Source organism: Sminthopsis crassicaudata, chromosome 2 (genome assembly GCF_048593235.1).
Source record: "Sminthopsis crassicaudata isolate SCR6 chromosome 2, ASM4859323v1, whole genome shotgun sequence".
Classification (NCBI taxonomy): Eukaryota; Metazoa; Chordata; class Mammalia; order Dasyuromorphia; family Dasyuridae; genus Sminthopsis; species Sminthopsis crassicaudata.
Window position 1 is genome coordinate 592,759,562 of NC_133618.1, and position 26,322 is coordinate 592,785,883.

Consider the following 26,322-nt stretch of genomic DNA (forward strand, 5'->3'; position numbering starts at 1 on the left):
TGCAGTTCACAGGATTTTACAGTCCATAGTTTCAGTGAAAATTATCTAGATTCATATCACAATAAGGCAAGCAATCAAGGTATGTTTAAATGTAAAAGGGGAAAAAAATGAACATTTATGAGCTATCTTAGTGTTCTGTAGGCTGTGCTGGCCCAAATACTTCAGGAATGCAAACATCCATACTGCTTATACTTTTCATACTTGTAAGGTTAAAGAATTACAATAGCTATGGATATTTAAGTATTCAAACAAGCAAAGTTTATCACAAAGAAACTGATTGAACTTGTAAGGAAATTGTAAAATAGATGTCCACTTATAGTCTGTAACAAAAGAAAAAATGCATTTTTTCACTAGTGAATTTCTATCTAAATTCCAGTTCAATAGAACCTGACTCTATCATCCAATATATTGGCTATCCCTCTCAGTCTTATTTCATCTATAAATCTGATGAACACACTATATGTGTCTTTCTCTATGCCATTAATAACAATATTAAATAGCATAGGACCAAGCAGAGATCGTCAGGTTACTATATTGGAGACCTCCTGCCATGTTGACACCAGACCATTAACAATCATACTCTGAAGCCAGACATCTAAAACTAGATTTGGATATAGCCAATTGTATTATATTATTATTCAATCCATACTTCTCTATCTTCTCCACAAGAATAGTTCAAAATAGTTTATCATAATTCTTGCTAAAGTCACAAGAACAATTTATACAATAAACACTGTAAAGAACAACTTTGAAAGACTTCAAACTAGTCAATGAAATGATCAACCATGATTCCAAAGGACCAAACAATGTGGCAATTTGTTTTGCTTGACTACTTTTCCCATTTTGGTAGAGGGCTAGGAGGAAAAAGAGACCTAGTAAAAGAAGTGAAAGAAAAGAAAAAAAATGTTAATTTGTTAAGGCATTTTAAATAGATGGAAAAAAAAAAGATACCTGAAAGAATCACAGATAAGCAGGACAGCTTTCACAGTGACCTATTGACTTCATTATGTCTTTTAAAAAGAAAAGCAAAATATACATAGTAGGGACACATAATTTTCTATATAATCTTCTTTTTCTGATCTATTCAAAAAAGGAAAATGTTCATTCTTTGGGTATCTATTTAAGCAAAATCAAAAAAAGAAAAATAAATTTGAATGAATGCAGGTCTTTCATATTAGGAAGTAGCTTAAGGTGACACATAGATAGAAAACAATCTGTTGAGACACACTTCACTAGGTTCTAGTGGCTTAAGAATAATTCTTTTTAAAGTTAAAAAAAAAGCTATGCCCCAAACCAGGTAAACTAAATTCACTTTATCTATTAGTTTATCTTTTAATAAAACCACATTGGCTCTTTGTCTTCATTGTTTCTGTGTCTGTGTGTAAGGCAACATTTCTTAAATGACTCATTCTAGGATTTTTAGGTTTTTTTTTACAGAAGTGAAGTCCAGCTCATTAATATATAGTTGGCAGAATCTTCTCTTCCTCCCTCCCTCCTTTTTTTTTAAATCAGGATATTTGGCTTTTTTTCTGTTGTCTATAATCATTTTAATATCACTGATTATGGCTCAGGAATCACATTGGCTTGTTCCTTCTGGACCTTAGGGTATGATCTTCTAGGTCAGATGACTAGAATTCATGTAGGGCAATTGATACTCTCTTACTGTCTCCTTACTTGCCTTTGTTATTAATTTCTGCTTAATATTAATTATTTTTGTTCAGTTACTTTCAGTGGAAAGAACATTCTCCTTTGCAGAGTAAACAGAAATTAAATTAGAATTTAACATCATTACATTTGCTTCCTTATAGTTATCATCTCAGCCACCTCCTTTACTTCTTTGATCCTTGATCCTCCTTTTTCTCTCAATATAGGGATACACACTAGACCTGTGACTTGATTGGTTTAGAGAATTTCCAGGTGAGTTTTCTGCAAAATATAGAAAGGTCAAGAAACCCAATGTCACATAGCCAGTGTATGTCAGAGGAAAGATTCAAACCCATCTTCCTGACTATCAGACTGATTTTCTATCTACTATCCTTGCTATCTCTCATCTAGCAGTATAGGTAAAGGAAGAAAGATTTTCTTTCCTTTCTTTCTTCCTTCCTTCCTTCCTTTCTTTTTCTTTCTTTCTTTCTTTCTTTCTTTCTTTCTTTCTTTCTTTCTTTCTTTCTTTCTTTCTTTCTTTCTTTCTTTCTTTCTTTCTTTCTTTCTTTCTTTCTTTCTTTCTTTCTTTCTCCTTCTTTTCTTCTATTCTTCATCATCATCTCTTCTCCTTCTGCTGCTGCTGCTACTACTACTGCTGTTGCTACTGTTTCTTCTATTGCTGCTGCTTCTTCTTCTTCTTCTTCTTCTTCTTCTTCTTCTTCTTCTTCTTCTTCTTCTTCTTCTTCTTCTTCTTCTTCTTCTTCTTCTTCTTCTTCTTCTTCTTCTTCTTCTTCTTCTTCTTTTCTTCTGTTTTTTCTTCTTCTGCTGCTGCTGCCTTTTCTTCTGCTTTTTCTTCTTCTTCTTATCAAATTATGCCCATGTTTTCTCTTCTGTCACGGACTTTAAGTTGGAATGGAGTTATTGTTCAAGAATGTAAATGGTTCTTCTGAATGAAATGACATTTAAATTACTTCATTAACATCAGAAAATTAACACTTTTATCGACAGGTTTAACTGGCAACAAAATCTATTACATGTCAAAGATTTAATATTCCCAAAGTGATGACTGTATTTAAGAAGTTGGGTGAGGATACTAGAGTTGTGGCCTATTTCAACATTTTTTTTTTCTTTTCCTACAGAGTAGAGTTTTGAGTTAAGTTCAGAAAAATTACCTAGTAAAATTATTTGATAATTCAACAAATGTTTGTTAAGTTCACACTCTATGCAAAAATCAAATGACTAAAAAATCAAATGACTAAAAGAAGCCACTTACCTCATTATTTGGTTTTAGAATAGAGCCAATTTTATGAAATGTTTCCCATTCTCTAGCAGCTTTTCACTTGGAAAATGCCTTTGTGTATTTCCCTTAGTTTTTAAGTACATTTGGCAGTACTTTATTTGATTGTTTATCATCAGTACACCGGGATTGTGCCAGTTGGTTTATTTCAATGTTAAGAAAAGAGACAATATCCCCAGGTTTTCATATTATCCTTTATAAAACGCTACATTATCTACTTTTTCATACATGTTTAGTTTAATTTAATTTACTCAACATCACTCTTAATACTTATATCTTCATAAATTTAGTAATAAAAGAAGTAGTGAATGCTAGAGGGTAACCTTCAACATAAACATAAAACAAGTGGGTTAATAGGCTCAGCAGCCCTACATGTTGATTTCTGTTTCCCATTTTAGAAAAGGAATGTGATGTTTGTCAATAATCGATGCATGTTGGATGCTATACCAAGTTGTGAGTTTTGTTAGTATGAGAGAAGGAAGATAGAAAAGTGTATGTATTGGGTAGGGGGAAGATGGAGATAAATATCATATCATGATTTTGTTGTTAATATCCTTATCCGCCAATAAGAAGATTGGATTTGGTCACTTCTATAGTTTCTATTTTTAAATTTTATGATCAGCATCATGTAGAATTTATCTTAATGTTAGAAAGCAGAAGTAAGCAATCTCTGATCTACATTTTCTTTCACAGAAAAGGGTAAAGAAAACCAAGTTTGATGTCTACATGATTAATGTATCTTGCCAAATTTTTTGCCAACAAGCAAATTAATTTATGTTTTTTTTTCATAATTACAAATTAAAGTTTTGCAAAATATTATGGGTTTAGTGATCCTTTTCATAACATAAGGCAAACTGATTTGATGTTAATGAGTAAAGTCACATTCAAATCCAAATTTTAATGACTTGGGTGGGAAAGAAAGTTTACACTTCATAAGATTATCCTTTACATGAAATTCATGTTACTTGTACAGAAAGTCATTAAAATGTAATTTTCAGTGGTGAAGTCTATATTAATTGACTTGTATGAAGGCAATGAAGTTCTCTGATAAATGTAAGCTTTAAAATATTTGAAAAGAGAGACTGGGGCTGGAACTGGGAGGCTGAGCGGTTATGTGGGCTGCGGCGTGAGCCCCGTCTCGGGCGTCCCGCGGGCTCCTCGGGCCCGGAGGGAGCAATCCCCTCGGGGATGCCCCAGACGCACCGCTTGGGGGTCGTGGTGATCGCTCGGTGAGGCGGGGTCGGCACTCCGGACCCACGGCGTCTGCTGCGCCCGAGGGTAATCGGGAGCTCGGAGCCCAGGAGCGATTGTCAGGAACCGCTGCTGCCCCCAGCAGCCATGGCCTACACAATGGGCGCCAGCTCCCCTGCAGGGCCCATAGGGTCCCAGTACTGCGTATGCAAGGTGGAACTCTCTGTCAGTGGCCAAAACCTGTTGGACCGAGATGTCACTTCCAAGTCTGACCCCTTCTGTGTTTTATTCACTGAGAACAATGGCAAGTGGTATGAGTTTGACAGGACAGAAACTGCTATCAACAATCTGAATCCAGCATTTGCCAAGAAGTTTGTCATTGACTATCACTTTGAGGAAGTCCAGAAGCTCAAATTTGCCCTTTTTGATCAGGACAAGTCGAGTCTGCAATTGGATGAGCATGACTTTTTGGGCCAGTTCTCCTGTACTTTGGGAATGATCGTCTCCAGCAAGAAAATCACTCGGCCCTTGGTCTTGGTGAATGAGAAGCCAGCAGGGAAAGGCCTGATCACGATCACTGCCCAGGAACTGTCGGACAACCGGGTCATCACACTGAGCATGGCAGGCAGGAAACTGGACAAGAAGGACCTCTTTGGGAAATCGGACCCCTTTCTAGAGTTTTATAAGCCAGGAGATGATGGCAAATGGATGCTTGTTCACCGAACAGAAGTGATAAAGTACACTCTGGATCCTGTGTGGAAACCATTCACTGTGCCTTTGGTATCACTCTGTGATGGAGATCTGGAGAAACCTATTCAGGTCATGTGCTATGACTATGATAATGACGGTGGCCATGACTTCATTGGTGAGTTCCAGACTTCAGTGGTGAAGATGTGTGAGGCTCGAGATGGTGTTCCGCTAGAGCTAGAATGTATCAACCCTAAAAAACAAAAGAAGAAGAAGAATTATAAGAATTCAGGCATCATCATTATTCGTTCTTGTAAGATAACCCGGGATTATTCTTTCCTAGACTATATCCTTGGAGGATGCCAGCTTATGTTTACTGTCGGAATAGACTTCACAGCCTCCAATGGGAACCCTCGAGATCCCTCCTCTTTGCACTACATCAACCCCATGGGCACCAATGAGTACCTGTCAGCCATTTGGGCTGTTGGGCAGATCATTCAGGATTATGACTCGGACAAAATGTTCCCAGCTTTGGGATTTGGTGCCCAGTTACCCCCAGACTGGAAGGTTTCTCATGAATTTGCTATCAACTTCAACCCCACCAATCCCTTCTGTTCAGGTGTGGATGGTATTGCCCAGGCATATTCAGCGTGCCTCCCTCACATCCGCTTCTATGGACCCACCAACTTTTCCCCCATCGTCAACCATGTAGCTCGATTTGCCGCCCATGCTACGGAGCAACGGTCAGCTACGCAATATTTCATCCTCCTCATCATCACTGATGGTGTTATCAGCGATATGGATGAGACCCGCCATGCAGTGGTACAGGCTTCCAAGCTACCCATGTCCATCATTATTGTGGGTGTGGGCAATGCTGACTTTGCTGCCATGGAGTTCCTGGATGGTGATACTCGTGCTCTGCGTTCCCACACTGGCGAAGAGGCAGCTCGAGACATTGTGCAGTTTGTACCCTTTCGGGAATTCCGTAATGCACCTAAAGAAACCCTGGCTAAAGCTGTGCTGGCAGAGCTGCCCCAGCAAGTCGTGCAGTATTTCAAACATAAAAATCTGCCACACAGCAACTGTGAACCTGCGTAAACTCCTGCAGCCTCCTTTCCCCTCTGACCAGCATCAGCATGTCAAACAAACCTCATTTCAGTCCCCAAGGAAAGTGCACGTGCAACATCGGCTTCCTCACTGGTGGCTATATATTTTTTTCTCTTTTAAACAAAAAGGACTTTTCATTTTTTTTTTTTTTTAAATAATGGACAGTCTCCCTACTCTCTCCCAAACACAGCTGGATTTCTTTTGTCAAATTTGCCAAACCTGATGATACTACCAGGCCACACAGGGCCGCTTCTTTCTCCTCCCTACCATCATTTTCAAGTATTGAATGTAATTTGTATAATTTTAGTGGAATAATTATAAAATAATAAATTTTTACAATCAAAAAAAAAAAAAATATTTGAAAAGAATAGAAACAGTTTTCTAAAATCAAGCATTCTGAGTTCAGCATTATTCAAACTTTCTCTATTTTCATCAACCAAACGTAAGCCAAAACAGAAAGGAAATATTTCATCTCCTTTCATAGTAATACCTTAAAAAGAGACAGTTGATGTTTAAAAGATTTTATTTAGATTCATGATCCCTATTCTAATGAAACTGTTTGGCTGAGTGAACCTATATTAGTAGGAAAAATTCATGTCATATTAGGTAACTTTTTAAGACTTTTATCTATCTTATCTATCTAGATATAGATATGATGACTTTTATTCTCACATACTTTGAAAGATCTTTCTTCTTTATATTCTCTGTACTGTATAAAGCAAAAATGTTATAAACATATGAAAATACCTTCTGTATTCTAGTTTAGCTTAGCCACTTTCATATGTATCCCATGTATATGGCTTATCCCTTTCACAAAAGCAATGTAATTATTTTTGTCAGCTAAGGTTATTATCCCTACTGTATTTATGCTTCATTTGATCTTCATGTTAGCAAAAGAGCAAGTAATTAATAATTTACATTTATAGAGAATTTTTAGTTTTGCAACATATTTTCCTCATGGTAGTCCTAGAAAGGTAAAACAAATAATTGTACCTCCATTTTACAAAGGGGAAAACTGAGGCTCAGAGAAGCTAAGTGGTTTTCCTAGTCACATATCCTTACAGACAATAATACCTCAAAAGAAAAAGTACTGAATTTGGAGACAAGAAGACCTAGATTTGAACCTCAGCTCTATTATTTACTACTAACGTTATCTCTAGCCACCTCATTTGTCTTATCTATAAAATGAGGGAGTTAGACTAGCTAATGTCTAAGGTCATTTTTAGCTATGAATCTTATTCTATTATGATCCTATATGTCAGATACAGAACAGGAAAGGAACCTAAGTTCATCATATTTCAAATGCAGTGATCTTTAATAGCAAACCAAGCTATAGATTTGATGTTGCTATGTAACATAGACAACTACCCTATATTTTTTAGATGACATATGCTTTTTTAAAGAATTAAAATCAGTTCCTTATACTAAATTTGATTTATTTAATTTCTTTCATAAAATCCAAGAAAGATTTTAGGAATTTATTCCAGATAGAAAATATATATTTCTATTTTTATACCAATATTTGTACCTCTTATTCCAATTCAAGTGGTTTTGGCTTGATTAAAGATCTAATACTTGCAAAACTCTAGCAAGAGCTAATCCCTAAAATTAAAAAAAGGATAATCAGAAATGCAAATGCCTCCTTTTACTAGTATCTTCTTCAAAATCTTACAAAAACATGTAAAACAACAAAAATGAAATTAAAACATACCTCCCATTCAGCTTGATTTGCTTATGAATCCAAGTATCACAAAACATTTTCTAAGTGTGAAGAGTTCAGAGCCTTCATTTGACTCTTTCTTCTTTAAAAAAAAGAAAAAAAAAGAAAGAAAGAAAAAAAAGAAAGAAGGAGGAGTCCAGGAGCACCTCTACTTGGTCATTACTGAACTCTTGCTAGGAGCTCTTTGAAGAGGCAGATTGTCAATGATGAACATGTGCAAAATTCTAGCTGCCATTTTTCTTATCTTAGCTTCCTGGACACCTTCTTTCAAAATGTCACCAATGATTAGTTTACATTATGGATTAATTAATATGAACTTTTATCTGAAGCTAATATTGAATAATACTAGAAGAAAATCTACATAAATGTATAGATAGAAAATTGCATTGCTGATTTTTATGTGGGGGAAAATCTTTTATTGGTCAGTCATTCTTGCATTTTAAGTTTAAAAAAATTAAAATGCCTAAGTGTTACGAGAGAAGGAATATAATTGCCTTGTTTTGAAATAAATAAAATGTTTTCTGAGGTGAATAATTGAACCTCGACAGGTTAAATAATTCAAAACTCAAATGAGACAAGGTTTTTGAAATGTTTTGCAAACTTTAAAATCATATATGTACATCAGTTTCAGGGATTATTTTGTGACTATGGATCATACAATCAGTTAAGAAACAAGGATTTATTAAATGCCTACTTTGTACCAGGCCCAGTATTAATGTAGATAGGAAGAAGGTGCTACAAAAAATGAAATAATACCTGCTATTAATGCCCTAAACTGAAGAATTAAAATTCGCTACTATTTAGAGGGTAATGGGCATAGCAATCAAAGGTATGAACAGGGTACAAAGCCTAACAAATGTCTAGCAATGAAAAATTGGAACAAAGATTTCAAACAAAACTTATGCTAAATTTATATTATGTAATACTTTCCCATATTATATCAGATTAATTATATTGCATTAATATGTATATCTACTTCTGTGTATATCAGTAAATATAGATATGTTGGTTATAGAATGAGAGAAAATAACATCCATTCAATACCATGTATGCTCTTTTGGGATATTCCAAATGTCCAGAGAAAGCAAACAGCATATTGAGTGGACCCTTCAGTCAATTTTATGTAAGGACAGAGATAAGAGTTGCACAGAATAGATAAGCAAACATTAATGTATAGGTTGTGATCTTTATACTTTATCAATTAAATCAAAGAATTTGAGAATAAATGTTATTATTATTATTAGTGATGGTAATTGAGTTATTTTGTGATTATAAGCTCATAAAAATCAAATCTATAAAGTAGCATAGGACTTTGTTTTCATGTTAATTCTGAAATTCTCCAGGTAATATTAAAATAATATTTTTCTCTGCTTCATGAGCATGTTCATGGTTTGGGGATTTTGTAATATGTCACTATGAATTAGCTTTTCCTCTTCTAAGCTTAATGATTACTCCGCATACTATTAAATCATTTTCTCCTTTCTAAAATTGTCTATCAATTCAATCTTTAAAATAGGAAGAGACTCATCTTAAATCCTGAATTTTTCTAAAGACTTTTTTCGCTTACCCTTCCTGAGAATTGGAATGAGTCACTGCACCAATACATAGAATCTATAATAAAAATTTAAATTAAACTTGGAAATGTTCTGTAGAGTGATACGGTTGTACTTTAGATTTCAGAATTAAGTCTTAGGAAATTTGTCCTTTTTGAATTGGCTCCGGCTCTTGCCAAAATGGCAACAGAACAGCTTAGCAATTCAAACAACCAGTTAATTTGGTTAAAATAAAAACAACAATAATTCAGTCAGTTTAGTTCAAGATGCACAATCAGACAGCAATACTATATGTAGATTCAACCTTACTTTACATAAAGTAGTTCACCCATCTGTGTTTACAAGTCTCCTTTTTGAAATGGTGCTAAAATAGGCATTAAAAAGTAATGCTGATAGACATCTAACTGTAAGCACAAACATCTGCAGTCATTATTGAATTTCATTTTGCATTGTGCTTTTCTGTGCTCTCAGAAGCATTTAACTAGGAATGATGAGTAACCCCTTGGCACTATTGTTTCCCAAGTAGCATCAACAGGGATACATCCTCTCTAGATGCATGCATGGCTTTACTTTTCCATGCTCTTTTTCTAAGTTGGAACTAATTCTAAGTCTAAAAAGTGAAATAGGAACTCAATCGGTTAAGAAAAAAAGTACCAAGATACAAATGTGGACTCCACTTTTGATCCATTTGCCAAAGCAATCAAGAAGTCATCTTTTCTCCAAAAAAAACTTATTTTTTGCTTTCATAATACTTTTCATTAAAAAAGAGCTGTTATCAGATGATGATAGATATAAAAAGCCATTTCCCCTATGTTCTAGCAAAGTTATCCTTTTATTGCTTCATAAATGGCAATACAAATTGTTTCCTAGGTGAGAATCAGAGAAAGATATTGCTTGACCATCAACCCTCAACAGTTGAAAGGATGAACCAAGAGAGGTTAAAACAGTACAAATTATGTAATATCCTCTAGTACCATCTGTTTTTCCATGCTTTTCTACTATTTTGAAGCTTACATTAAAATCTAAGGTTTTTTTTTCTTTTATTTACATTAAAGAAAAAAAAAATCTTCCATCAGAGGAAGGAATGAAACTCATCGAACATTGGGCTGAATGTAGCAAGCAGCTGGGTTGTCTGTTGGCTCCCGGCCCAGGCCTCAAAGCAAGACTAATTTGAAAGCCCTCTGCAGAACGTAGCCCAGAGCCTGCTGCTCAGAGTACCCTGCTGTAATCAGCCACTGATCATAAGAGATTTCCTTTATTGACCTGAAAACAAGTTTTTCAATCTTCCTGCCAGTTAAGGCACTTACTGAAAGTAGGTGGACAATATCCAAAGTGAATGTGCCTAATAAATAGAGCAGAAGCCCATCTTCACTCAGGACAAAAAAAATATAAATAAAAACGACTCAAAGACCCTGTTTCCAATGTGACTGGCTATGATGTATAATAACAAACTCTCCTTGTCTCCATTATTTGTTTTCCCATTTTTATGCCAACAGAGTGAAGAACTAAGGGTAGGAAGGTGTCACTTTTAACAAAAACACCACACTTGGCAAAATAGTTAGGCTGAAAACTGTCATGGGGGTTCAGTGATCAGTGTACGAATATTCCCTTTATGTCACCAGAGATGTAGTGGAGTGAATGCAGGACAGTGTTTATCCCCCTGGATACAACATCAGAAAGTTCCAGAACACTGTGAAGTCTATTCCCTTTGTGTTTTACCCACATGTGGAGTTTGAAAGATTTCCCCTACCTCTGACTCTTGATAACACTGAGCAATTTACAGCAGCTGAGAGGGTCACATTGACTGCTCCCAAAGGCAAAATAGGACAGAAAACAAACTTTTTTCCCCCTCAGAGAAGGTTAAACTTTTGTGATACATACTCAAAAGACTTTTCAAAAAATGAAGTTTTTGGAAGTTTTTTTGTTTTTGTTTTTGTTTGTTTTGTTTTGTTTTGTTTTTTTGTTTTGTTTTTACACCATCCATCCCATCTCCCACTTAAAGGGAAAACAAACCACTTCCAGAATATCTCCATTTTGAGTTACTAGGGAAAATTCGCATAAACTTAAGCCCTGAAACACAGATTTGGAGTTAGAAGAGACCTTAGAAATCAGCTAGTCTAATTTCTTTCTTTTTTTTTTTTTTTTTTTTTTAAACAAATGAGGAGCCTGAGACTCAGAGGGACATTAGTGATAAGCAATAGAATAAATCTTTGAACTGAGGTCCTCTTTCTCTAAATCCAGTTCTTTTTCCACTATACCACACTGGATCAATTAGTGAATATCAGAGCAGTGATTGGAAGTTTTTTGAGAAATGTATTGTGTGGCATTTTAGCCTTTCTGTAGACAAAAGAGATTTACCAAGGATCAGTTTAGTTAGACACATCTGCTTCAGTCAAAATGCTTCTGGCTATTGAGTTACCTGTAGTAATAAGCTACTTTCCCATTCTTTTGCAAAGGAGTATGCAAGCTCTAAAAATCATGTAGATATTTTTGCAAACACGATACATTTATTAAACATATTCAACTGGGTTGCTTCTAGAGCTCCTATATCATGATGCAAAGGCCTGTCCAAGTGATTGTACCCAAATTTCTCCCTCCCATTTGTATTGCAGATTTGACAATTGCATACAAAAGTTAGAATTTTTTTCTCTTTGCTATTTAAAATTCATTTTTAAAAGTAAGATAGGGATTTTATAGAACTGTATTGTTTTCTTTCTACAGGAGTTATGGTTTGAATGGTTTTGTTGTTGCTATTATTATGAAAAAGAATCAGCAGACCCACCCCCCAAAAAAAAATAAGCTGAAAAGATGCCAGGATTCATTTAACTGTTGATGGTTTGTTTCATAATGTACAAAGTGGCAAATCTGAAATGTAAGAAATAACTGCTTTATCTCAAGCTTTTATACTTAGTATCTGCCAGTGACTGAATAAGCAATGAATTGCATATCATTAGTACCCAGAGCAGTCCATTTGCTTATGCAGAGAGAGTTTGAAATCTTTTTCCAATCCCTTGTGAGTTAGTGTCTAAATCACAAAATATTATCTGAATTGCCACTAATTTTACACAAGTTCCTAGAGCAGGGTTAGGGCATGAAAGAAAAACTGCTTTATTCCCTTGTGTAGTCATTTCTTCAGGAACCAAGTCAGCCCCAAAGGAGAAGTATGGGCTGCTACTGCCAGAACTGTTGTTCTTCTATTCTAAATCCATGAGCCATGAGTCTCCAGGGCCCCTAAATCAAGGATGTTTCACAAATACTAAAAGTATCTCCAAAGGGAAAAGTTGTACTGCCAGTCCTTTGATTATGAGCATGGGAAGCAGCTGCTTCATATAGTTATCAATAATTTACATGTTGCTACAGATATTAAAAACTGTTTAATTGAGAGACAGTGATGACCAAGATATTGAACCAGATCCTTCATTGTGGTTTAGTTATCATCTGAAAATGCTGTTGGCATTTCTGGAAAATTAGTTTAACTTTTTCGAATTGCTCCTCTCAATGTTGACCTCTGGGCTCCTCCAGCCCTCTACTCCAGCCCTCTCCTTAGGTTTGGGCTTTGCTCTCTTATCCTACTCTCTATCATCATCCTCACTTTGCTACAAGCATCATTATTCAAGTCTGGCCCATCCCCCAAAATCTTAAGGCTTTGGAGAAATCAGAAAGAGCACCCCTTTAGGAAAATGCTCGCTTTCCACAGGGCCAAATACTTTCATTGGCCAACAGAAATCCAAGCTGGCTTCAGATCCTGTCCCTTGAGCAGTACATGGTGGGGGAGGGCATGAGTCATTGCTAGGCACAGAAGTAGAAAACTAAATCAGGAAAGTATCAGCATATCTTTATGGGAATGACAAGCACAACATGGGCTCAGTATAGCAACTCGTTCTAGACTCACCCACTTGCAGCCTTCCAGTTTTATCCAGAGTTCTCCAAGAAAGATAATTAAACATGCAACTGGCATTATGTCTGATTTCTTCAATAATTTCTTCTGTATTATACATCAGTCAAATTTATTATTAAATACAAAAAATGGTTTAAAATACAGCCAGGTCACTTGCATAAAATTTGCTTACTATAGAATTTTATTGAATAGAACTTATATGAATGAAGTAGGAAGCCCAAGTAGTGTCAGAGTCAAAGATGGCAGTATAGTAAATACTCAACAAAAAAGGGCAAAGGCTGCTAAATTTAAGAGACATTTTAGAGGTCCTCTACTCTTCTCTCCACGCGAAAAATGCTTAGAAAAAGAAATCTTTCATGTACCAACTAACTAAAAGCAAGGGAGCTTGAAACCCTATCCATACACAGACAAGACTGGCTACAGAGTCATTGATGACTAGGTGCCCTCTGTATCCAACTGCACTGCATAATCCAGAAAGCTAGAGGCAAAACAGGAAAAAGCAACAAAGCCTACAAATATGAGTAGAAGTCACAGAACACTTTTCCTGTGCATCACACATGTACACATGGCAACTGCTGACAACATTTTGCTATTTAACTACATCTACCCAACATATATGTCAGAATATCTTTACCAGCAATGTTATATACTCATACACACACAATTAGTCTTATATACTAGCTAGTACTATCATGTAAGAGTCTTCAAACAAGAGTACTGATTTGCCCTTAGAAACAATGTAGTGTAGCAGAAAGAGTGCTGAAATTGGAGTCAGAAAAATCTGGATTTAACTCCCATGGTAGGCACTTCTAAGCTGTGTGATCATGGGCCAAACTCTCTCAACTACAATTTCTAACTATACAAAATAGGAGTGATATTAGTTGCATTTGTCTCTCATGGTCTTTATGAGGTTCCATTGACATAATTAAGGCAAATACTTTGGAAACTTTAAAAAAGTTTAGTTTAGGGTCTTAACTTTAGAGGTAGAATATGAGGTCACCTAATCCTCCTCCCTCATTTACAGAGGAGTAAGCTGAATTTCAGACAGGTTAAATAACTTATCCAAGACACAAGGATAATAATCAAAGGAGCTCAGATATTCAAATATAAATATTGATTATTATTGATTAATTTTATTTGTTATGCCATATCTTGTATTCTTGTTTCAATGTTACAACCATGGACTTAGATCTATTTAATTTTATGATTTTATATATATATGCATATATATATGTTTATGTATATTATATATATGTAATATGTATAATATATATGCATATATATTACAGTGATGTGTAATATAAGTATGTCCATATAAACAAGTCTACATGCATATATATATATATATATGCATATATAGCTGTATATAAATACACACATATATAAATGTATATATGAATAGTTATATTGATAAGATATATAGAGAGCAATGTACAGAGACACCTTCAGTCTTCAAGAGCAAGTTCTCCATTCCATTATCCAAAGTAGCAAAGTCATAGTAGAACATTTATAGAACTAAGCCAGCAGAAGATCATTCAGTATGTTGCCCTAAAGTAATGTTCATCTTTGATCATAAGTCTTTGGATTCTGCCATTTAGTTAGTTGTCTTTTCTTATTTGATATACTAGACCATGCTTTCTAAGCAAGTTAATAAGAATATATCTACCCTAAAGCAGCCTTTTGAGATAGGTAATAATCAACTTTATTATCTCTATTTTACAAATATGGAAACTGAACCCCAATAAGACAAAACATTTTGCTCAATGTCTGACAGCTTATAAGTAGTATTTAAACTTTGAACCCAGGTCCTCTAAACTCAAAATCCAGTGTTTCATTTTTACCAGGAAAACAAACTCAGGGATAAGATTTGTTCTTCAAAAACCATACTAATGGCCTGAGCCCTGGTATCTCTGAGAATATTTACAACATGATCAATATTTTTTTCACAATATGGTCATTCTATTTTCAATCAACCAATGCAATTTAAATAGTATGTTAAATATGGTAATGTCTAAATCAAATTGAAAATACAATATTATCACTAAAAATAAAGTTAAAATATCCCCGGGGATGGCATAACTTACTTTCTTTGAGCAATGGTAAGTACTTAACCTTAGGGTGATTAGAATGTCAATTAGGATTGATATTAAATCCAAAGCTTTTTTAGGCAGATAGCTGAAGGAAGAAAGGGCTAGATAATATTTCTTTAACAAGTTTGGGGAAAAGTGATTTGGTAGCTTTCCATACTACAATTCAAATCCTAGTTAAACCTGCTGAAAGAGTTGTAGGTTATGAATAAGTTCCTACTAGATAGGAGTTTGGTAACAAAAAATAAAATAAAAAGGAAAACTGTATCAAATGAATCTAGTATTAACACATGCCAATGCATAATTCCAAATGATACAGACTAGATTAGAAAGAAGCAATACTCATTAAGCACTATGATTACCTGTATTGAATAACAATTAGAGACTATAATTTCTATTTTTTTTTTTTTTTTACGCATTATAGTCTGAACTATTTTCTGCAGCTCATATACACTTCAATAAGTACTAGGCAACATGATGGGGACAACCTCACTTAGAGGTATCTTGAAAATATATGATAACATATTTCAAATAACTTGAACAGAAGTTTTACAATTTTATTTATATGTATTCATGTGTATATCTATACACACACACACATATATATATGTGTGTATATATATATATAAAACAGCATGCTGAAAAGTAAAAGTCTTAAAGCTAAAACAATTGTTTTTCTTTAAATAAATTTTATTAATATTCATCATATGAAAACAGAATTTTGGTAATCTATCAAAACAAAAGAAACCAGTTACAAGGATCTGGATTTGAAATCTGCCTCTACTATCTGACTTTGGGTTTCTAAAAATAAGTGAATTAGACTAAATAAGAAATTTTCAATTCTTTGGGTCTGGGGCGGAGCCAAGATGGCGGAGAGGAAACACACGACTCAGTGAACGTCCTCACTCCCTCACAACCAATTAGATAAATTAAGTCTCAAAATTAGCTCAGGACTGATAGATACCACAAGGACTGGAAGCACGACTTACCAGCTGAAGAGAATCTGGAGTTTCAACAGGAAAGGTCAGTTCTCAGGGGAGGAATAAGAAAGACCAGCACAGACGGTGGGGTAGGGGCACACTGCGCCCATTGCGCTGGGAGGGGCTCTGGGATCAGAGAAGCCACTGAGGTAAAGGAATCTGGCACAGGCTGTTAGCTCTTCTCTGCTAATTATTTAGCAGTTCAGAAGAGAAAGCCAAAATATTTTAAAACTCAGATCAGATTTTCCCCGGACCCTGGGGGTGACTCAGGCACAGATCTCGGCACCAGGGGGTGTGGCCTCAGCTACCTCCTGAGAATAGTTAAGAGACTGACAAGTGGGTGGATACGGCCCAAGGCAACACACACTGCCTAGCTTAGCTGGAGGGAGTGGAACTCAGCTCCAGGAAGTCCCAGAGAAGCGGAACCTTTGAACTAGGGACCGCGGTTTCTGGCAGACACTTCCAGTTTGAGCGCAGGGGCTTCTTTCGTCACCTGCTGCAGACACCCACTCCCCACCCGGACACATAGGCTGGGCTTCTTGCTGTCTTCACTATTCTACGCCCTCGAAGCACAGTAGTGCTAATCACCTCTGAGGCACTCCCAGGGAGAGGGTGGGGAACTCTCTCCCAGAGCTCTCTCTTAGCTCAGGCTCAGGAGCCGCTGCATCCATCCGGTCTGGGAGGAAGCTGGTAAAGAAGTAAATAATTTCCTACCCCAGAGACAGACCCCAAAAGATTTTTTTTAAGTATGAGCAAAAAAGCTAGAAAAACCATAGATTCCTTCTATACAGAGAAAGAGCGGGTGTCCAACCCCGAGGAAGTTGACAGCAGAGAATCAGATAACAACCTAAAGGGGAACGATTCCTGCCCCCCATCACATAACTCTCTCCTAGAAGAAGCTCTTAAGAAATTGAGGGAGATCGAAGAAAAATGGGGAAAAGAAAGGGAAGTTATGATAGAGAATAACAATGTCCTGAAATTGGAGTTGGAAAAAATAAAGAATTCACAGGAGATGCAGGGAAACAAAATTAGTGAATTAGAAAAGGTTAAAAAAACACAGGAAAGTAGGATTTCTGAATTGGAAAAGATAAAAAAGTCTCAAGAAAATAGAATTTCTGAATTGGAAAAAGAAAATAATTCTCAAAAAAAAAAATTAGGGAAATGGAAAAAAACTCAATAGAGCAAAATAATTCATTTAAAAACGAAATTGGGCATTTACAAAAAGAACTAAAAACTGTGAAAGAAGAAAATAACTCCTTAAAAGTCAGGATGGAACAAATAGAAATGAATGATTCACAGAGAACCCAAGAATCAGTCAAACAAAACAAAAAAAATGAGAAGCTGGAGAACAACGTCAAATACTTACTGGGAAAATCTATAGACCTGGAAAATAGATCTAGGAGAGATAATCTGCGGATTATTGGACTTCCAGAAAACTATGACCAAAAAAAGAGCCTAGATTCTATTTTACAGGAAATTATCAAAGAGAACTGTCCAGAGATAATAGAAACAGAAGGGAAAGTAGATGTGGAAAGAATTCATCGAACTCCTTCTGAAATAGACCCTAAAAAAAGAACACCACGGAATATTGTGGCTAAGCTGCAGAATTACCACACAAAGGAGAAAATCCTGCAAGCAGCTAGAAAAAAACAATTTAAATACCAAGGTGCCACAATAAGGGTCACCCAAGATCTGGCTGCCTCCACATTAAAAGATAGAAGGGCCTGGAACCTGATATTCCGAAAGGCAAAAGATCAAGGACTGCAACCAAGAATGAACTACCCAGCTAAGTTTAGCATCTTTTTCCACGGAAGAAGACGGTCATTCAATGAAACAGAGGAATTCTATATGTTTCTAAGAAAAAAACCAGACTTAAACAAAAAATTTGATCTACATCCACAAGACTGAAGAGAAACAGAAAAAGGTACACAGAACCCTTGAGAACTGTAACTTTGTTGTGGGTATATAAAAAATACTCAAGGATAATTTGATTTTACTGATATAAAAGAAAAAAAGGGGGGTGTGGTAAAGGGAAGGAGGTCGGTTCAGAAAAAGGGGAAGGAGTGATAAAAAGAGGGAAACTACATCCCAGGAAGAGACATAGAAAATACACCATATCTGAGGGAACTTAGTGAGGGGGAGAATCATTGTGTGAATCTTACTCTCATCAGAAGAGGCTCAAAGAGTAAATAATTAACATATTTGTTTTTCAGAGAATTTTCTCTCACCTCATTAAAAGGGGGGAGAGGAAAAGGGGAAAGGAAAAGGAGAATAAGTGAAGGGACTTGGAGGGAGGGGGGAGGGATCCTAAAAAAAAAAAAAAAAAAAAAAAAAAGAGGGAGGGTTGCGCGTCACAAGGGGGGTCTGTAAATTAAATATCGGGGAGGGGGATCAGGGGGGTCAAGGGAAAAAAGTATAATCTGGGGATAATACGATGGCAGGAAATACAGAATTAGTAATTTTAACTGTAAATGTAAATGGGATGAACGATCCCATCAAACGGAGACGGATAGCAGATTGGATCAAAAAGCAGAACCCTACAATATGTTGTCTACAGGAAACACACTTAAAGCAGGGAGATACATACAGAGTAAAGGTAAAAGGTTGGAACAGAGCTTATTATGCTTCAGGTAAAGCCAAAAAAGCAGGGGTAGCTATCCTTATCTCAGATCAAGCAAAAGCAGAAGTAGATCTCGTTAAAAAAGATAAGGAAGGAAACTATATCCTGCTGAAAGGTAGCATAAATAATGAAGCCATATCAATACTAAACATATATGCACCAAGTGGTATAGCATCTAACTTTCTAAAGGAAAAGTTAAGAGAACTGCAAGAAGAAATAGACAGTAAAACTATAATAGTGGGAGATCTCAACCTTGCACTCTCAGATTTAGACAAATCAAACCACAAAACAAACAAGAAAGAAATTAAAAAAGTAAATAGAACATTAGAAAAACTAGGTATGATAGACCTTTGGAGAAAACTGAATGGCAATAGGAAGGAATATACTTTCTTCTCAGCAGTTCATGGATCCTATACAAAAATTGACCATATATTAGGACATAAAGATCTCAAAATTAAATGTAGGAAGGCAGAAATAATAAATGCCTTCTTCTCAGATCACAATGCAATAAAAGCTACATTCAGTAAAAAGTTAGGGGTAAATAGACCAAAAAGTAATTGGAAACTGAATAATCTCATCTTAAAGAATGACTGGGTGAAAGAGCAAATTATAGAAACAATTAACAATTTCACCCAAGATAATGATAATGATGAGACATCATATCAAAATCTTTGGGATGCAGCTAAAGCAGTAATAAGGGGAAATTTTATATCTTTAGAGGCTTATTTGAAGAAAATTGAGAAAGAGAAGATTAACGAATTGGGCTTACAACTTAAAAGGCTAGAAAAAGACCAAATTATAAACCCCCAACCAAAAATTAAACTCGAAATACAAAAATTAAAAGGAGAAATCAATAAAATTGAAAGTAAAAAAACTATTGAATTAATAAATAAAACCAAGAGTTGGTTTTATGAAAAAGCCAATAAAATAGATAAACCTTTGGTAAATTTGATCAAAAAAAAGAAAGAGGAAAATCAAATTGATAGTCTTACAAATGAAAAGGGGGATCTTTCCACCAATGAAGAGGAAATTAGAGAAATAATAAGGAGTTACTTTGCCCAACTTTATGCCAATAAATTTGATAACTTAAGTGAAATGGATGACTTTCTCCAAAAATATAGGCTCCCTAGATTAACAGAGGAGGAGATAAATTGCTTAAATAGTCCCATTTCAGAAAAAGAAATAGAACAAGCTATTAATCAACTCCCCAGGAAAAAATCCCCAGGGCCAGATGGATTCACATGTGAATTCTACCAAACATTTAAAGAACAATTAGCCCCAATGTTATATAAATTATTTGAAAAAATAGGGGATGAAGGAGTCCTACCAAACTCCTTTTATGACACAGACATGGTACTGATACCTAAACCTGGTAGATCGAAAACTGAGAAAGAAAATTATAGACCAATCTCCTTAATGAATATTGATGCTAAAATCTTAAATAAGATATTAGCAAAAAGACTTCAGAAAATCATCTCCAAGATAATACACTATGATCAAGTAGGATTTATTCCAGGAATGTAGGGCTGGTTTAATATTAGGAAAACTATTAATATAATTGACCATATTAATAATCAAATTAATAAGAACCATATGATCATCTCAATAGATGCAGAAAAAGCATTTGACAAAATCCAACATCCATTCCTACTAAAAACTCTTGAGAGTATAGGAATAAATGGATTATTCCTTAGAATAATCAGGAGTATATATTTAAGACCGTCAGTAAGCATAATATGCAATAGAAATAAACTGCAACCTTTCCCAGTAAGATCAGGAGTGAAACAAGGTTGCCCACTATCACCATTACTATTCAATATAGTACTAGAAACGCTAGCCTCGGCAATAAGAGCCGAGAAAGAGATTCAAGGAATTAGAGTAGGAAATGAGGAAATCAAACTATCACTTTTTGCAGATGACATGATGGTATACTTAGAGAACCCCAAAGGCTCTGCTAAAAAGCTACTAGAAATAATTCAAAATTTCAGCAAAGTGGCAGGATACAAAATAAATCCACATAAATCCTCGGCATTTTTATATATCACTAACAAAATGCAACAGCAAGAGATACAAAGAGAAATTCCATTCCAAACAAATGTTGAGAGTATAAAATATTTGGGAATCCATCTACCAAAGAAAAGTCAGGAATTATATGAGAAAAATTACAAAACACTTGCCACAAAAATAAAATCAGATTTAAATAATTGGAAAGACATTCAGTGCTCTTGGATAGGCCGAGCGAATATAATAAAGATGACAATACTCCCCAAACTAATCTATTTATTTAGTGCTATACCAATCAGACTCCCAAGAAACTATTTTAATGACCTAGAAAAAATAACAACAAAATTCATATGGAAGAATAAAAGGTCAAGAATTGCAAGGGAACTAATGAAAAAAAACTCAGAGGAAGGTGGTCTAAGTGTACCTGATCTAAAGCTATATTATATAGCAGCAGTCACCAAAACCATTTGGTATTGGCTACGAAATAGACCGGTAGATCAGTGGAACAGATTAGATACAAAGGACAAAAAAGGGTACATCTATAGCAATCTAATCTTTGACAAACCCAAAGATTCCAACATTAGGGATAAAAATTCATTATTCGGAAAAAACTGTTGGGAAAACTGGAAATTAGTATGGCAGAAATTAGATATGGATCCACACTTAACACCATATACCAAGATAAGATCAAAATGGGTCCATGATTTAGGCATAAAGAGGGAGATAATAAATAGATTAGAGGAACAGAGGATAATCTACCTCTCAGACTTGTGGAGGAGGAAGGAATTTATGACCAGAGGAGAACTAGAGATCATTATTGATCACAAAATAGAAGATTTTGATTACATCAAACTAAAAAGTTTCTGTACAAATAATACTAATGCAAACAAGATTAGAAGGGAAGTAACAAATTGGGAAAATATTTTTAAAAACAAAGGTTCTGACAAAGGTCTCATTTCCAAAATATATAGAGAACTGACCCTAATTTATAAGAAACCGAACCATTCTCCAATTGATAAATGGTCAAAGGATATGAACAGACAATTCTCAGAGGAAGAAATTGAAACTATATCCACTCACATGAAAGAGTGTTCCAAATCACTACTGATCAGAGAAATGCAAATTAAGACCACTCTGAGATACCACTACACACCTGTCAGATTGGCTAAGATGACAGGAACAAATAATGACAAATGTTGGAGGGGATGTGGGGAAACTGGGACACTAATACATTGCTGGTGGAGTTGTGAAAGAATCCAGCCATTCTGGAGAGCAATCTGGAATTATGCCCAAAAAGTTATCAAACTGTGCATACCCTTTGACCCAGCAGCGCTACTACTGGGATTATATCCCAAAGAAATACTAAAGAGCGGAAAGAGACATATATGTGCCAAAATGTTTGTGGCAGCTCTTTTTGTTGTAGCTAGAAACTGGAGGATGAATGGATGTCCATCAGTTGGAGAATGGTTGGGTAAATTGTGGTATATGAAGGTTATGGAATATTATTGCTCGGTAAGAAATGACCAGCAGGAGGAATATAGAGAGGCCTGGAGAGGACTTAAATCAACTGATGCTGAGTGAAATGAGCAGAACCAGAAGATCACTGTATACTTCAACAACGATACTGTATGAGGATGTATTCTGATGGAAGTGGAAATCTTCAACATAAAGAAGATCCAACTCACTTCCAGTTGATCAATGATGGACAGAGGTAGCTGCACCCAGAGAAGAAACACTGGGAGGGGAATGAAAATTGTTAGCACTAATATCTGTCTGCCCAGGTTGCATGTACCTTCGGATTCTAATGTTTATTGTGCAACAAGAAAATGATATTCGCACACATGTATTGTACCTAGACTATATTGTAACACATGTAAAATGTATGGTATTGCCTGTCGTCGGGGGGAGGGAATAGAGGGAGGGGGTGGTAAATTGGAAAAATGAATACAAGGGATAATATCATAAAATATATATATATATATATAATTTAAAAAAAAAAAAAAAAAACAATTCTTTGGGTCTCATGACCTCTTTGCATCATAAAAATCACTAAACATGCCAAAGAGTTTTTGTTTATGTGCAATACATCTATTGATATTTGCTGTATTTGAAATTGAAATGTCTTAGTATTATTTTTGGAAAGAGTTTTGACCTTTGAAAAGGTCTTAGATACCCCATGGTTCCATATTTTAAGACCTGATTTTAAGAACAGACCACATTTTAAGTCTTTCAAAGTCTTTCTGTAGCTCTAAATCTTGTGACTCTAGTCACTCTAATGTCTTCAATATTGCAAATGTTTCAATTTTGACATTAAACATTTGGAATTGTGCCTAAAGGTGGATGGTGGCCTTCATTCATAATGATTAAAATCAAATTAAACATTTTCTAACTAGGTAGAAACCTGTGTATTGGAGCAAGTTACAAATCTGATTATTTAGTTGTCTAAGAAAATCATACTATGCACATTTCCAAGACTATTATGGGTATCACCAAAGTTTTCAAAAGTTACTTTCTTAATCATGTGAAAGATGGCCAAGGTTCCATTCCCATAGTATGTAGCTATATACAATCAGAGGGAAAGCATTTAAACATCCCAGCATGGTATTTCCATTTAAATCTGATTACAGTGAAATAAAACTATAGCTATTAAAGGTTTAGAAGAACTACAAATACAAGCAGTAAAAGAAGACAGATAGTAAATGAGATAGTAAAACATTTCAGCAGGGCAAACAGTTTATAGTACTTCTCATTCAGCCTTCCTGTAGCAGTTTGTGCTATTCACTACAGACCCATGCTCTGTTCCCTGAACTCCACTTAAACCTGCAATTAACCTTTCATGCCTAATGAAGCTGTTTTCCTGGAAAAAATTAAAATATATAGTGCTGCTTGCATTTACACAGGCTTAAAAGGAGAGCATTTCAAAATGAATGACTTTTCAGAGGCTTTTGTTCAAATGTAAAATTGAAGTGCTGTGTTTGTATACAGATTGGGAATGTATTCTTCTAAGGCAATCTTATTTGGTGCACTATTTTGTATTACTGTACTTATTAATTGTTATGCATAACTGTAAAAAACACACATCAGTAATTTTATGATTAGGCTGTTACTACAAGAATTTACTATTACCATTTTACTTTCATTAGTGAAAACTATAGTTTTACTAAAGATAACTATGTGATTGTGCCTATAGTTTTCTCCTAGTGGTGAATTTATCACTTTTATAAATATACATTCTTTTTACAGATTCAGTTGTTAACCATTTTAATTTTTTTCCATTAAACATCTTTTGAGAGAAAAGTTATTCTGTTTACAAATTTTAGAATTTTTTAAAAAATAGTATCTTTGTTTTTCCTTCTCAGAATCAGAGAGGAAAAATAAATTTTATTTTAGCATAAGTACTTCAAAAGTATCATTTGAACTTAAGCAATATCAGTGATATCTCTTAAATTGAAAGAACTTATAGACTTATAAGTATAAGCCTCATCTGTCTTCTGGCCTGAAGACTAATGGTCACTAAGAGAATTGCTTTTTTTAGAACTCTTTGCCACTAGGTTCCTGATGTTCCAAAGCAGCTGGAAAAAAATTTCGTCTGTTTGCAAATATCAGTTTGAGGTAAAGGCTGTTACAAAGGAAATACCAGGTGACAATGGAAAATTCAACAGGACATGGAACAGGGTTTGACACTTTCTTCATCATAAGTCTCCCATTTAAATAATCTGAACATCTCAGTGTCTAATATTTAAGAACTAAAACTGAAAAACAAGTAAAGCTTATAATAAATATTTAAGCCCCAGCAATTTTATCGAATCTACTCGTGTATTTTGATGTAAATTCAGCTAGCCTGCAGCGTCTGTGCATCATCGTGACATGGTAAATGAAATTCCTTTAGACCGCCAGTCTGAAATAATGAATTGTTCCCCCAGTTAATTGTATTGCTTTGATAACAAGGAACTGTGCTGGGCCTAGAGAACACAATAAGTGGATTTCATCAGATGATTTGTGTGACGTTTTGAAAAATGATCTTCCATAGTGACCCAATTTTAATGGAACTATAACAGCATGCCCCAGGATGTAGCCTTCAAATTGAAGGAAACATCCCTGGGTATTGTTAGTGTTATGCAGAATGGGATAGTCAGCATGCAGCTGAGATCAAAGGGAAGAAATTCTTGGGGAAAAAGAAAATTGAACCCTAAATAAAATACAGTAAACTTGTTTCTCTTTAAATAAAAGAAAGATGTTCAACTATCTTTTATCACTTAACAGAGTTGTGAGGAGAAAGGACTGGTTTTGGAATAAAAAGATATAAGATTGATAGATATGCCCTACCATGTATTTTCTGGGTGACCTTAAGCAAGCCACTTAAATCTCTCATTTTAATTTCCTCTTCTGTAAAATGCTAATAACTGTGCTTCGAGTACATACCTATTATTAGGGTTGTTGTATGCTCAGAGGTCTCAAAAAAAACTTAGTCCTGACCTCAACTAGATTAAAATACAAAATTTAACAAAAAATTTTTAAAAACAATATAGCTTAGAAAATGCTAATTTGTGGCTTTCTAAGTCTATACAGCCAACAGAGATCCATTTCTATTTATTTGACACCACTGGTAGGAAATCTCAGAGATTCCTTTTAGGGGTAGATCTATGATCCCAAAGCCATTTTTAAAATATTAAGTACCAAAGAAATGTTCACAATATTACATCAAAAATTATTATTGTTCAGCCATTTTTCAGTCAACATTTTATGACCCCAAATACTGGAGTGGTTTACCATTTCCTTCTCCAGCTCACTTAACAGATAAGGAAACTGAGGCAATTGAAGTTAATTAATTTAGCCACAGTCAGAGGCTTGTAACTGTCTGAGGCCACGTTTGAACTCAGGCCTTCTTGACTCCAGGTCCAATATTCTATCCAATGTAGCACCTAATTGCCCTACCTCAGAGATAGTACCACTAATAATCACCCCAATAATCAATATTTTAGTGATATTAATGAGAAAAAGTTATTATTTTCTTCTACAGCATTATTAAACATATTTAGATACATGCATTCATTAACATTTACTAATGAGAATGATATATAGAAAGGGTTGGATCCAGTTATCATGGGATCTTTCATTAGAAGGGACCTCAGAGATGTTCCAGTCCAACCGTTTTTCTTTTAAGATAGGGAACTGAGGCCCAGGGAATTTAAATGACTTGCTTGAAGTTCCCTAATCTAAATTGTTTCATCTTTAAAATGAGATTAGACTTAACCACCTCTGAAGTCCTTTTCAGTTTTCCATTGATGACCCTATCACCTAGAAAGTAAATGGCAATTCTGAGACGCCAAACTCGTGGCCTCTTTTTATTCCACCTATGTTGCTCTCTTTACAAATGCTTTTGAAAATTTTCTAAGGTTTTGGGGTTTTTCCCCTAAATAATATTAACACTGGTGAATCTATAAATGAAGATAAATTTAACTTTCCCACAAAAGTGTACAAGACACAAATAGGAAAAAAAAAAAAAAAATACAACCTAATTTACACAGTTTTAT

At 35.1% G+C, this 26,322-nt stretch overlaps 1 protein-coding gene and 1 pseudogene across 3 annotated transcripts in view; both read left to right on the forward strand.

The window, feature by feature from the left end:
• ATRNL1 (attractin like 1) overlaps positions 1 to 26,322 on the forward strand; it is a 1,155,405-nt gene that overhangs the window by 1,117,912 nt on the left and 11,171 nt on the right. The window lies entirely within an intron of this gene.
• LOC141558448 (copine-2 pseudogene) lies at positions 4,008 to 6,281 on the forward strand (annotated as a pseudogene).